Genomic DNA, 11240 nt, shown 5'->3' with positions numbered 1-11240 from the left:
GCAATGGTGGGATCCTCTGCGGCGCAGCATGCGGCGAGTGGGCCACGGCATGCCCTACCCACCTGACTACCTGGCGCAGAGGATCCGGGGATGCGTGGCGGATTTTGTCAAGTGGTTGGGGGCGCGGAACGAGACAACGCCCCGGTCGCGGGTCGCCCCAGTCTGTTTTGACTGCTCTGCCGCCCCCCTTCTGCTCTGCTGGGCGTTCGGGCTCGGCTGCCCCGAACCGCGGCGGCGGCGGCGACCTCGCAGAACCATCCAACTGGCGGGCGCCGCGCCGCGGCCTGCAGAAACCGGAAGGTCTGCCGTGCCGCGGCGCCGGGGTGACGAAGGCGTGGCCATCGTCACTGGGTGGGCGTCTTCCCCGTCTACGGGATTTTCGGCGCGAAATCGCTCGCGTTCGACGTGCCGCGTGCGTGCGTGCGTGCGTGCGTGGCTGGCCGGACGAGGCGTGCGTCGTGCGCGAGGTGGCCTGGGCTGGCGCCTTGCCTTACCATTCGGCGGACGGGATCCGTTGATTTTTGGGTTCAGGTACAGGATACGAAATTGATTGGGGTTTCGTGGTGCTACTCGCGTGAATCTAGCAAGCCAAGCAGCGTGCCGGCCGGCCCCGTTGCAGTTGCAAACACATGTGGATGGAACATTGCACTCTTCGTCGTGTTCGCTTCGCTGAAAAAACAGGTCAAAACACTGTTCTGTCTGATTTGTTGTGAGAGAAAAATACTGTTTTATTTAAAAAAACAAGCTAAAAATACGGATTATAAAAGAAGCGATGGGACAATGCCCAGACAGTGTTCCCCAGCGTCCAATTTTGGACGGCCAGGACTGCGATCGCTGTCCAGGCTAAGTACACAACTAGACAGCCCCTTAGGCCAGCTCGAGTGTTAAAAAAAAACGAACTGGGGGAAAAGCAAATCGAACCGTCAATGCTGGAGTAGTCGAACCATGGATGTCAGCGGCAACGAAAATGGGACTCTGCAGACATGAGAGAATACAGAGCAACGAGCAAAAACATTACATCATGCTATGTAAATTGTTTGGAGAATACAGAGCATACAGAGCAACCAGACAGCCCCAGATTTCGAATCAAAACTTGCATTTCCTACGGCCAATGCTCGTATACTAGTAAATTGTTTGACTCATGTTTGACGCAATTTACTTGGACAATCGTAACAAGCTTAAACTTATTCTACAACGAGGCCCCTTCGGTCATTACTTTCTTATGAATTTTATTTGAGCAAAACACAGCATAAAAGCATATGCACACATATACTAACACTTATGAAAGCGCACACATATCCTACTCGACATAACTAGCGTCCGAATGCTAAGCCCAGTTACTCTAAAATCCAAACTTTGGCACTATGCAAAAAGAAGATTTCCCATCACATTAAACTTACGGTACATGTATGGAGTACTAAATGTTGACGAAATTAAAAACTAATTGCACAGTTTGGTTGTACTTTGCGAGACGAACGTTTTGAGTCTAATTAGTCAACGATTGGACAATTATTACCAAACACAAACGAATAATACAGTGCGCTACAGTGATCTACAGTGATTCTGGGGCGCCAACTTCGGCAGCTAAACGCGGCCTAAGCCCCCATTCGGATGCGTGTGTCTGCCCCTACCTGCTGCACCTGTCCCACATGTTGTTGCGCCTGCCCACCCATCCCCGCCTGCTGCGCCGCGCTAGTGCCTGTTGCTGCGCATGCAGTTGGACACCGCCTCCGCGTGTGCCCGCTTGTGGTGCCCGTTAATGTTTATCGTGAAGCACTTCTGCAACATATATCTGAAACCGGTGAAACATTATAGGACTCTGTTTGGTTACCCCTCCTAAAAACTTTAGAAGCTAAAATCTAGATAAAATTTATCTAAAGAACCAAACACCTCCTCCTAAAAGCTTCTTAAAAAACTTTAGAAGGGGCAAAAAACTTTAGGAGCTCCACCCTCTCCTAAAAGCTCCTAAAGTCCCTTCTGGACCCCGTTACCCCTCCCGACCGCACGCGTTTTCAACCCCCGCGCCTATCCCTGTTGTTCCTTCTCTGCGCGTTCCTTCTCTCACCTCCGGCGCCCCCATCCCCCCCGGCGCTCCCTGCCTCCTCCACGTCGGTGCCCCGCCGGATCCTCCGCCGGAGCTCCCTCGCACCGCTGGATCCGCCGCCCCCGCTCCCTCGCGCCGCCGGATCCGCCGGCTCCGCCGCCCGACTCCGGCTCAGCCTGCACCTCATTCCCCAACTCCCTGCTGCTCTCGCGTCCCCCACCCCACGCGCCTCCGCCGGCGAGCTCCATGCGGCGGCGGCTCGTCCTCAGCGTTGGCACCCCGCCCGCGGTGCTGCGGGATGGGGCGGCCACGCTGTTCGTTACCGCGGGCGCCTACGCCCTGGTGCGCACCTTCGACGTGCTCACCGAGCGCCGGCTCGTCGAGAAGGTCTCGGCCTTCGCTGATCCCCCAGTATTTCTTGTCTTGTCTGAAACGGAGTTTTAGTTCAAAATCTGTCGTGTTTGGATACGTCGCATGTCCCTTGCCATAATCGTGAACTGATTGCTGCTCAAATTGATCCGATGATTCACTGAATTCGGAATTCGTAACAAATGGGGTTGTGGTTTTGATTGATCGAAGAAGCATAAAAGCCATCATTTACTAATGATGTTTCTTGTTCGCTTCTGATTCATGTCATGAATAAAGGCAGAGTTTGAGCAGGAAGATTGTGCATGTGCTATCCGGCGTTATGTTCATGTCATCCTAGCAGCTATTTAGGTATGCCATTCCACCGCAGAAAGCATCAGAATGTTCACATTTGGAATGGCACAGCTTAAGAAAAGGGTGCATGTTCACCAGGCGCATGCAAAGGAGGAGGAGGGCAGGGAGGAGGGCTGCATGGTCTTTTTGGTAGGACATTTATTGCTTTTAGTCAGTTTTAGGAGGTGAAACTAAACACATTTTTAGGAGGTTTTAGGTAGCCTTCTAAAAGCTCATAAAACTTTTAGCTCCTAAAGTTTAAGGAGCTTGGAACCAAATAGGGCCTAATATATGCTTGTAACATATGTGTATAGCCACTCAATTTATGCAACATCCAGATAAAACACTTGCAACATACGTCTGAAACAGATGAAATATTTTGAATAGACGCATGGAAAATATCTTTGAAACACTTGGATCATACCTCTAAAACACTTATAACATAACTCTGAAACATCTGAAACACTTGAAACAAGCATTTGCAACATATAGGTCCTGCTGTGGTGTCTTCGGCTGATCGTGGGAGACGATATCCCGCCGGCGACGACCTTCTCCCGGTGACGCCGGGGTGGTGGTGGTGCAGTGCACGCCGTGGTCGTGATGGGCGAGCGTGGATTAGGGCGCAGCGATTGATCCGTGACTCGAGGCCGAGTAGGGCAGGACGGCACTACGCTGTGCAGGACGGGGCGCGCGCGTGCGGGGATGGCAGAGCGGGGTGGCCGGATGCAGGACGGGGGGTGCGCACGGGGATGGCCAGGCGGTTTGATGGAGTGGGAAGAACGGGATATTTTTTGAGGGGCAAAGTGCGTCCGAAGTGGCATGCGGCGTTGGGATGGGGCGGACGCCGTGGCCCAGCATTACCGAATCTGGACATCTGGTATGAATCTTGTTATCAACAAACATACCACATATCATTAAATAAATAATGTTATTAACTTATGGAACAAAGTAGATAACTTAAACTTGAATAAACGCGTACTAATATAAAGAATCTAACCGGCTCGTGTAAGTTTATGATTAACAGTTGACATATTTACATCATCACAATATGTACCGCCAAGTAAAACTACTACACAGCCTGCCGTTTGATCCCCGCTGCGCTCGTTCAGGCCTTGTTTATATGTACGTGTATCCACTTTGATCCATATATGTTGAAATGGAATAAAATAAAACTTAGTTTAATTCTACTCTAATCCAATTCAACATGTATAGATTGAGATAAATACGCGCGCCTCTAAACAAGCCTCACGGAAGTATACGGTTTTTTTCGGCGTGGTCGCTGGAGTTTTCGTCAAAGAAGGCAGACAGTGCTGTCAACCGTGACCAACGGGCCGGGACTAGGGGACTGGGGAAGTTGATCCGTGCGTTCAAAGGGTTGGTGTGAGTGAGGAAACGCGTGTCTTGTCGACGAGACCATTACAGAGCGGAGAATGGAAGTCTTCGTGCACGGCCAATCACGGCTTCCCCGCGTCGTGCTGGCGCGCTCGTGCCGGGAAATTGTGTGTCTGCCCCCGCCGCTCGTCAGCTCCCGCGTGGATTAGCTACAGCCACTTTCTTCGTCCAGGGAGCGTGGTACGGGTGGCGTCGCACGGCACGGTGAATGATCACATGCTGAAAAGTTAGTGCTCCTCCAGGTCACCTCACCTCTCACCTGTGATGAGCACTAAAACCTGGGAATTTTTTGACCCGTGTGGCTGAGTAGTACCTCGCTTGTGTTAACTCGTCGCCCGTCGAAACAGAGAGATGACGCGTGCTGCGTGTGGCCGTGTGGGAGTCAGAACCTGGCACTCAGGTTCATGACAGTGGCAAATTTCCGCGACACCCGCCCGCACTGTAGCGTGAACGCACACAGTGTGCAACTGACACGAAGTTCACGGGAAGCCGCGCGCACTGAAGCTGGGACAGAGTCGCAAGTGTCAACACATGCCTAGAAGTCGGAGAGGGAGGCCGGGAGCTACTGCTAGCGGTACACCGTCCCATACTCCACACTATTTACAGGCCTGGTTTAGATCGCAAGTTTTTTTACTCTTTCTCCATCACATTAAATCTTTGGACACATACCTAGAGTATTAAATATAGATAAAAAAATAACTAATTATACAGTTTGATTGTAAATTACGAGACGAATCTTTTGAGCATAGTTAGACCATGATTGGACAATAGTTATCAAATACAAACGAAAGTGCTACAGTACCAAATATTAATTACTAACCCCAGTCTAAACGAGGCCACAGTCACAAATCTACTGGAGGCTATCGTCGCGCCTCGCGCGGCGAGGTCCTACTCTTTGCGAAGGCCTACTCTTTGCGAAGGCCTGGTAGAGTGGTAGGTCTGCTGACGCCATCCTCCAAACGACCCGGTCTGCTGGCAGTACCCGACGTGCGCAGGCAGGGGAGACTGGGTGAGCTCACTTCACTGACGCACTGACCGGTGACCGCGGTGAAGGAGCGGATGCGGACACGTTGGCCCCGTTCGCTGGTCTGAAATTTGGCTGAAACTGGCTGAAAAATACTGTTCTGACTGAATTGTTGTGAGCGAAAAACACTATTTCGGCTGAAAAAAGAAGCCGAACAAGCCGAATATGGGGTAAGCCGAACAGGACTGTTCTCGGGATCGGGATTTGCCGGGCGAGTGACGGGCAGACGGGACGCAAAAGCGCAGGGAAAGGCACCGAGGAGGCGTCGTGGGAGTGCGTCCTGCGCGGGAGGGGCGGACCGGCCGCGGGAGACGCGGAGCGAGCCGCGGGGCACCGAGCACGCACGGCATCCCGGTCAGAAAGGCCACCCCAGTGCGTTCGGTGCTTCGGTTCGTGGCGCTGTGCCAGACGACCTCATGGCAGCACAGCGAGCGCTCGGTCGTCGGTCCTCCGGGACCCCCGGCGCCGTAGGGAAAGGAAAAACACCGGAGCCAGCCGCGACGACACGACGCGCGGACGCGGCCGATGATGACGCCAAGGTCACCTCAGTCAGGCCGCAGGCACACTGTCGCCTCACCTGCCGGGCCGCAGGGTCAGCCGCGGGATGGGTTCTAGGGCCTGATTGGTTTGCTGCATCCGTCTTGGCCTGGCTCGGCAGATGCACCGTTCGCTTGATTGGTTGGCTGGATTACTGGTTTGGCCAGGCCGAGCAGATGCAAAAGCGGCCACTCGGCCAGGCTCCCGAGATACGCAGAACATCGGCGTTTCCGTTCTGCCGGTGCCACGCTTCCGTCCGCGCAAGGCAAAAAAAGCAGCTAATGCGTGCAACCGTTTACTGGTACAGGCAACCAAACGTTGTTTCTAGTAAACCAGGCTAACCGAAACGAACCGAGATTTTCAAAATAGAAATCTCAATCCCTGCACAGATGTAATAGTCCCAGAAATAGAAGCTATCACGTACCACCTCTATTTCAGCTGATTTCATTTTCATAAAAAGCATTACAATCATTATTTATTGTAGATCTCAAGTATACTTGGATAATAACCTTCTACAAACTACGAGATCAGATCCTCAGGGATCGATCTACAAACAAGAAAAACAACGTCAATCCATCATAGCGTAACAACGAAGCTTGACGAAGTCCACATCCAGAGGCGGTCGTGACCTTATACTGTTCCCAACAATCCTGCAAGTCCATCATTCTGCACGCCGCCAGATGTGTGCAGGCCATGGTCAGCACCTATGAGCTTTATGTGGCCTATTTCTAAGGGATCTGACGATCCTATTATTTCGGACCGTGGGTTGCATCCTAGTATGTAATAAATAATAATAATAGTAATATCCACCAAAACAGCTCCAAGTCCTGAGTCCACCAACGAGTCAGGTTCCCACTCTCATTCTCACTGCCTGAATCCACCCAAGGAGTCAAGTTCCCACTCTCGCGCATCACCTCAAGTCATCTCACCCATCATCCCTCTTCTTCCACAGTCACACCTCCGTCTCGCTCTCTAGGTGACAAGGACAACTCTCTCTCATCCTTGCCTCAATGGTCTCAAGCTGGACCTTAGATCAACCAGGGGGAGAGAAGAAAAAAATATCTCACAATAATTAGGGTAACAGAACACATAATATTGTCCATATTCGAGGACGCGGATATACGTATAGATTATAAACTCTGCAGAGTATGTACAACTTGGAAATCCCACACGAAGTGCCCTTAGCACGGGGGCCGCCCGACTAAGGAGCAAAACACCCAAACTCGAACCCGCCGTAATGGCACCATCCTGCCTCTCTCAGGCCTAGGAAATACACTGGGTCGCCATCGGGTACCTAAAGCTGTGAATCCGAACCAACCGGGCCAGTGGTTGTCGAGTCTCGGGATAGTATGAGCCCCACGTTCACCCTCCTTAACACTATCCGCTAACTCCTACAGTAATGGTGCCATCCTAAGCAAAGTCACAAGACTAGGACCCCACCCATGGAGCGTGTGGTGTGCACGTAAAAGTCCTGTGAAGCATGATCACACCAACATACCGGTCCTTATATGGCTACAGCAACCATCTCCTCCAATGGGTCGCAAAAGACTCGTGCCCTCGACGGCACAATCATCACACCACCTTCGTATCCACAAGTTGTACCCACCACAGGTACCTTCAGGGGAGCCCCTAGTACTCCCCGGCATGACCCGCCATCGGTACCTTTAGGGAGCCTCAAGTACCCCCGGCATGTCACGTCAGTCACTCTAGCCGAAGTTCACCCTCATACCTCAACTCTAACACCTCACTCGCAAGAAAAGGAGAATCACTCATCCCAAGTATCACTACACAAGGCATCAGCTCGAAAAGCCTCCACTCACATCCGCCATCCAACATCCATCAAGTCTCAATAATCAAAGTAGTAAGGTATATGCAAGCAAGCAAGGTATAGCATAAGCATGTGCTAATATAAGTAGGAGCGGGTATGCCAGGGTATATGGGTTTGAATCAAGGCAGGGGCTCAATCAATGCAATCAAGAAGCAAGCAAGCAACAAAATAAAAGCGCTAGCATAACTACTGCAATGTCTAAATAGGTTACTAAGAGAATAGTGCTACCATGACACCTGCGTTGTCGGGATGTGTCGGGTTCATAAACATGTGGTCCCCAATGAAACCGCTTCCTTGCAAAAAATCGGCCCAGCAGACGGCGTTGCAACAACACGCGCCTCCCGAGCCGGCCTAGATACATAATGACAGGCCGGGACAACGATCCGGTCCTCGACCGGAAGGCCTGGCCAAGGTGGTGACACAGTCCAACTCTGACCTCCTTTTTCGATCAGGGATATGCAGGACCTCTGCTAACGGCACTTCCCCGACCGACACGGTCGGGGCCGACTGGGAACGATCGACTGGGGACGCCCTCTCGGTGAGGGTCCGAGAATCAGGCAGAGCAGATAAGGTAAGGCGCTCAAGTCAACCGCAATAACGAGGACCGTACCCTACCATCCCCTACGCACCTACAGGACGGTGCCACCAGGCTATACCAGACGGACACTATGCAACCTTCCAGGCGTGTCAGAGCACAAACAATATTGTAGATGTCGACGTTTGCTATACCAGGCGAACACGGTAGAGCCTGCCATATGCATCTGGACATAAACAATATTGTGGGCGCCGATGACCTTCTCGTACCCGACAGCGTGGGCAATAAGACTAGGTAGCACACGTATACGTTCTATCTCTTTCTCTGACTTGTAAGGCCATCCCCTTCGACTATAAAAGGGGATGAGCTCTCTCCTAAAAATCTCTCTGGCTCTCCTCCAAAAAGAGAAGCTAGACGATTCGAGCATTCTTAAGGACCTGAGAACTCGAATAGCTCAATAGCCTTTAACACCCTCTTCTCATTCCTAATTGTTTGTAATCCCACAACAAACTTTGAGTATCTAGGCTCAGTAATAAAGTCACCGACTGACTGAAACTGGACATATGACACGTTGCCTGAACCATTTTATAAATCCTGTGTCATTGAGTGCTAGGCCATATCCGATCACAACACACGGTAAAACTACAAATATTTACTTGTTGGTCACTTTTCGCACCGACAAGGTGGTAAGCTTCAATTTGTCGATGTAGTCGTACTCAGCACAGTCTGTCTTGGCCTTTGAGAGCTTCCTTGGATCCAAAGCTAAGCAAAACGTACGCGAAAATAAATACGAGCTACTACTAGCAATAAGATCCAATAAACAACGATTAGAAGATCTAAGTGATCCCATCAAGGGCACCAAAAAATTGTTTATGATTTTAGAGAAAAATAGAAACTGGTATCATAATTTTCTGAGCTAGGATGAGTTAGCTATGAATTTATGAAGTTGGATAGGTTTTCTGAAAAGAAAACAGAAAAGGAAAAAAGGGCTAGGACCAGGTGGACCTCCCTTGACTGGGCTCAGCCCGAACTGAGGCCAGGTCACAGGTTAAGGCTTTTCTGGGCTGGCCTGCTGGCGGGCTTCCGCTAGGCTTCGTGGACCGGCAGGGCTGCTTTCGGACTGTGGGCTGGCCCCCAAGCCAGAGTGGAGGGGGGCACCTCCCAGGTGTTCGACGCCGGGACTGCTGGGGCTCGCCACGCCTGCGGCTTGCGTGGTCGACGCCCGTGTGAACGAGTTTGTGGAGCAGGGCGGCGGGAGAAGCCAGTGTTGGGCTTGCCAAGTACGGTGACGATGAACAGGAGAGAAGGCAGGAGAGCGCTGCGCCCAGGCGTCCGGCGGACCTTCTCGGCTGGGCTCTGCGCCGAGCGTGTCCGCGCCGGCTGCGTGGTCGCGGAGAGTGCCGATGCTCTCGGCGTCATAAACTCGTGGATGCGGCAAGGATGGTGCGGCACGACGGCCGGGCAGGCAGACGTGCCAAAGAGTGGCGAAAAGGGTGGAGCTTGGCCAAGGATGGGCTCACCGGGGCGTGGTTGAAACACGGCTGTGCGGTACTGCGTGCAGGTGTCTGTGCAGCGCCGTGTCAGGGCGCCGCGGCCCGAGTGCGTAGGTGCTCGTGACTGGGTTTGTGCGTGCGTGCGCGCCGCGAGCGCCGAGCTGCGCGGGCGTGGAGACGAAGTTTGCACGGCATCCGTGCGGTGCGAGGTCGAGTGCCATGGCTAGAAGAGGTGACACGACAGGTGCTCGACGCGATGCCGGACGAGTCCGGCAGCATCGCCGGCGAGGAAAGGCGAGGCCGAAGGTCACGGTGGTGCAGAACTGGTGCTAGGCGAAGTCGTGGAGAGCTCGCTGTTGTTCTTAGGCTGCACAGGACCGTTCTGTGGCTTGTGCAGGTGCTCGGTGACAGGCCCAAAGGGCTCGGCGTGTGCTCTCGTGAAGCCGTGCTCGTGCCTGAGTGCGCCGGCGTGCTCGTGGTGTCCTGTGCACCCTCCAAGGCAACAAGATAAGAAGGTTTGAAGGTTGACTAGTTGACCTACAAACTATATGCAACACAACATCAAACAATGTTTCAAGATTTTTTTTTAAAGTTGGGTTTTTTATTACATGCAAATCCACAGGTTGTTACACTAACTAGGAACCAAACATGATGGCCTTGCATGCGTAGAGCATGGCTGGCGAGGGCCAGGTTCCCAAATACGAGCCAGGTTGCTCTCATACGGCAACCAATCAGGCCTTAAGTCTTCTTTTTTTGATAAGTCCATTTTAAGTCTTGAAGCCACAGGTGATCCGGTGTCTAAAGTTTAGTCAACTTAAAAAGAAATTATTAGTTCATTAGACCTCACAAGTAATCTAATTTTGTATAAGTTTAGTCTTTAATTTTAGACGACTAAGCTTTTAGATCAAGATCCAAAAATGACATAATTTTTGTTTTTCAAGTTTAGACCTCTCCCAAGATAAATGGTGTTAGGGTAATGCTTTGGCCCTATACCTTGACACCAAGGGCCATGCTGCCTATCTAAGCGCTAACAAGGGCGACACCAAGGTCTATATCTTAAGGTCAGCGTGCCGCGCCGTGACCCCTCTTGTTCTTCTCCCATTCGAGAAACACACGCCCACCCTCTCTCTCTCCACCCTCTTGGATCTAGAAAATGGACCGTTTTGAGTTGGGGTTCTACTAGAGCAAGGTAACCTTCTCCCCCTCTCCTCCAGATTTTGTCCATAAATTTGAAGTATTTATGTGTGGTATTTGGTTGGAATACTATGATGAGGTCGGGGATAAAATAATTTGAGTTTGTTCGCTGGTTAGAGCTTAGAAATTTCACCATAGATTTGTATCTTGATGTAGCATTTTTCGTGATAGTTTTAGATGTGAATATGTATAAATGAATATGTGTGATAGTGTTTGTTGTTATATAATGAATACCGAATTCATCTTATAGAATGACTAGCAATGAATTTGGATGTTGTTATGGATTTAGGGTTGTTGGGTTATGTGTCTCGATCACATTTGGTAGAATTTTAGATAAACTCCCTTACCTTGGGTTATGCAATGTTTTAGATGTATCCATTGTTAGTTGATAATATAATGTACTTGAAAGAACTAATGTATTCTAACTTTCTAGGTGAAATAAATTTTGATGATGCATAATGATTTTTGTTGCAATATTTTTTCCTCATGCTGAT

The sequence above is a fragment of the Miscanthus floridulus genome, chromosome 19 (genome assembly GCF_019320115.1).
Source record: "Miscanthus floridulus cultivar M001 chromosome 19, ASM1932011v1, whole genome shotgun sequence".
In the NCBI taxonomy this organism is placed as follows: domain Eukaryota; kingdom Viridiplantae; phylum Streptophyta; class Magnoliopsida; order Poales; family Poaceae; genus Miscanthus; species Miscanthus floridulus.
The sequence above is the reverse complement of the archived record's forward strand: the minus strand, read 5'-3'. Positions refer to the sequence as shown.